Here is a 3,795-nt window from a genome sequence, read left to right as displayed (position 1 = left end):
GGTACACCCACTGTATGCAACAGTCTATGAGTTCCAGGGCTTTGACCCCGTGACTCTGAAGGAGCGGTGATATGTTTCCAAGTTAGGATGTCGAGTGGCTTGGAGGGGAATTTGCAGGTGCTGATACTTCCATTTGTCTGCTATCCTTGTCCTTTTAGATGGTAGCGGTCATGGATTTGGAAGATGCTGTCTGAGGAAGCTTAGTAAATTCTTGCATTGCAGCTTGTGGGTTGTATGCATCACTGCTACTGTGCATTGATGTTGGAGGGAGTGAATGTTTGTGAATGAGGTATCAATCAAGTCGGCTGCTTTGTCCTGGGTGGTGTCAAGCTTCTTGACTGTTGTTGGGGCAGCATTCATCCAGGCAAGTGTGGAATATTTCATCATACTCCTGACTTGTGCCTTGTTGATGGTGGACAGCTTGGGTGTCAGGAAGTGAGTTACTTATAGTAGATTCCTAGCCTCTGACCCGGCCTTGGAGCCACAGTACTTGTATGGCTAGTCCAGTTTAGTTTCTGATCAATGATAACCCACGATGTTACACTGCTGTCTACAGGAATTATAGAGTTAACGTAAAAAGCTTTCAAATGGAAATACTGTAATGGATTAAAATCTGTTTGACAAACAGATCTCTAAGGTACCATAAGTCTGTGAATAACATATGTTAATTGAAATGATCCTTTTCCTTTGTGTAGAGGAAATAAAGTACATTAGGATTGATACATTTTCTAAGTTAAAACCAACAAAGTATACATATTCATTTCAGAATCATGAGGCATAATATTAAAATGAGTCTGGTAAATAAAAGACTGAACAATAATTGAACATGTTGGAAACAACTTTTTCATGCTGTGATCCACATTAATCACTGATAATTCAATGGAACTACAACAGAACACATGCCTTAGACTAACCAAAAAAATCAGAAAGATCAGTGGAGAAAACAAAAATTGTCAACATGGTCTCAGATTCATCTTAAGATCTTAGACTGCCTCTCCACAAACATTTGTATTTTACGAGACCAATTGTAGTTTTGACTGCATAAAAATGTAAGAAAATGGGGCAGCATGGTGGCATAGCAGTTAGTACTGTTGCTTCACAGCACCAGGGACCTGGATTCAATTCCTGGCTTGGGTCACTGTCAATGTGGAGTTTCTACATTGTCCCCATGTCTGCTTGTATTTCCTCTGGGTGCTCCAGTTTACTCCCACAATCCAAAGTTATGCAGGTTAGATTGGCCATGCTAAATTGCCCCTTAGTGTCAGGGGAACTAGCCAGGCTAAATGCATGGGCTTATGGGGATAGAGCCTGGATGAGATTGTAGTGCAGACTTGATGGGCCGGATGGTGTGCTGCTGCACTGTATGATTCTATGAGTCTATTATTCAAAATTGGTAACCCTTCAAAAACTTCTATCTATATCGCACCTTTAATGTAATGAAACACTCCAAGGTGCTTTGTGAAACAAAGTATGACACTGAGCAATATAAGGAAATAAGAGATCAGATGACCAATAGCTTGGTCAAGAATTTGACTTTGTTGTAAGATGATGACATGCTAGGGAGGGAATTCCAGAGTTTGGAGCTGAGGCAACTGAAGGCACAGGCACCAATAATGAAGCAATTATAATTTGGAGTACACTAAAGGCTAGAGTTGGAGGAGTGTCGATGTCTCAGAGAGTTTGATGCTGGATGAGATTGCAAAGATAGGCAGGGGCAAGGGCTTGGAGGGACTTGAAAACAAGGATGACAATTTAAAATCAAGGTGTTGCTTGACTGGAAGCCAATTTAGGTCAATGAGCACAGAGGTGGTGGGGAATGGGACTTGCTGTGAGGTAAGAGACAGCAGCAGTGTTTTGGGTGACCTCAAGTTTATGGGGGATAGATTGTGAGAGAGCAGCCAGGGATATGTTGTAATAATTGAGTCCAGAGAAAACAAGGCATGCCTAAGGTTTTAGAATCAGATGAGCTAAGCAGGGACAATACGAGCAATGCCTTGCTGGTAGAAATAGACAGTCCGAATGATGGTGCAAATATAATTCCAAATAGACTTGGTGAAGGGGAGCCAGTGGATATGGTTTATTTAGACTTTCAGAAGTCTTTTACAAGGTCCCACATTAGAGCTAAGCATGTAAAATTAAAGCACTTGGATTGGGGGATGTGTATTGAGATGGATAGAAAAATTGCCTGTTTTTCCAATGAAGCAAACAGTGGTAATTTATGATACTCTGCGCAATACAGAGGCTGTAATGTGATTCCTGCCAACAGAGGGAATGGGCAGAGCCTATTCACGCCAGGAAGCTTGCCGAAGACTTTTAGGGGCGCCAGTCTTCAAGTGTACTGTTTACATGGTATACTGGAAGATCTGTCAACACCGCCCCCTCCCCCACCCCCCAAACAGACATCACCCCCTTGATCACCACATGACTTCCCACAACCCCACCCATGGACCCTTCCCTGGATTGCCAGTCCCAATCTCGGATCTCCAGCCGCACTCCCGATTGCCAGCCCTAACCCCTGTGGCAGCTGCACCCCGATCGCCAGCCCTAACCCCTGATCATTGACTCCAATGCCCAATCGCCAGCCCCAATGCCCGATTGCTGGCCCCAGCCCCTGATCGCCAGCCCCAACCCTGATTGCTGGCCTCAACCCCAGCCCCAACACCTGATCATTGGTCCCAAACCTTTTTGCCAACCCCCAACCTCGGATCACTGGCTCCAACTCCAAACGCTGGCCCCAACCCCCAATCACTGGCCCCAATTTGGGGTTCATGGACCTTGAAATATCACAAATGGGCACAGAAAGTAATCAAAATAGCTAGCAGAATGCTGGTTTTTATGTCTAGAGGACTAGGACACAAGGGGATAGTCACCATGGGACGAATCTTCCTATTCCGCCCACCATAGGAATCATAGCAACAAGGGGTGGACCATGGAAAGGTCCATTGACTTTGGGTGGGATTTTCTTGTTTTAGGGTGAGAGTTACTGGTTTTAGGGCAAGCATGGCTAGAAAATCCTTCCCCATGTTTCAGCTATATCAAGCCCTGATTAGGTCACATTTGAAATGCTGTGTGCGGCTCAGGGTACCACACGTTAAGAAGGACATATTGGCCTTGGAAGGAATGCAGCATACATTTACCAGAATGACATTTGGACTCCATACATTGTGAGGGAGATTACATAAACTAGAGTTGTGATCTGTAGAATTTAGAAGATTAAGGAATGATTGATTTAAATTTTCAAGGCATCAAGGGAACAGTTAGGGTAGTTTGAGAGAAACAGTTACATGGGTAAGATGGGTATAGAGGAATATGGGCCAAATGCAGGCAATTGGGACTGCTTAATGGTAAAAATTGGGCAGTATGGATAAGTCAGGCTGAAGGACCTTTTTCCAGGGTGTAAACCTCTGTGACTCTATGATGGTTGGGAAGTCTAGGACTCAAGTGGATTTGAAGACAATCCTGGGGGCAGTAAGGAGGTTGGTGGGTTAGTCAGTTTGAGTGGTGCGGCGATGGGTGCATGGTCAGGGATGCCAGGAGGGCTAGGTGATTGGGGGTTTTGGGGGGGCAGACATTGGAGGGTTGAGAGGATTCAGGTATGGGGGATTTCAGTGTGAGCATCTAGGAAATGTTAGATAGAAAAAACTCTTAAGTAACTATATATAGTCATTCACGCTGAACCCCATCCCCCCACTCCTCCCCAACTTACCACCCCTGACCATCCAACCTCACCCTTCCCAAACTCCAACTTAACTATTTGAATAGTTACCCAGGAAATATTCAGAGTTGGAAACCTTT

This window comes from Carcharhinus amblyrhynchos, chromosome 10 (genome assembly GCF_965287045.1).
Source record: "Carcharhinus amblyrhynchos chromosome 10, sCarAmb.v2.hapA, whole genome shotgun sequence".
Classification (NCBI taxonomy): Eukaryota; Metazoa; Chordata; class Chondrichthyes; order Carcharhiniformes; family Carcharhinidae; genus Carcharhinus; species Carcharhinus amblyrhynchos.
This window is presented reverse-complemented; position numbering follows the sequence as displayed.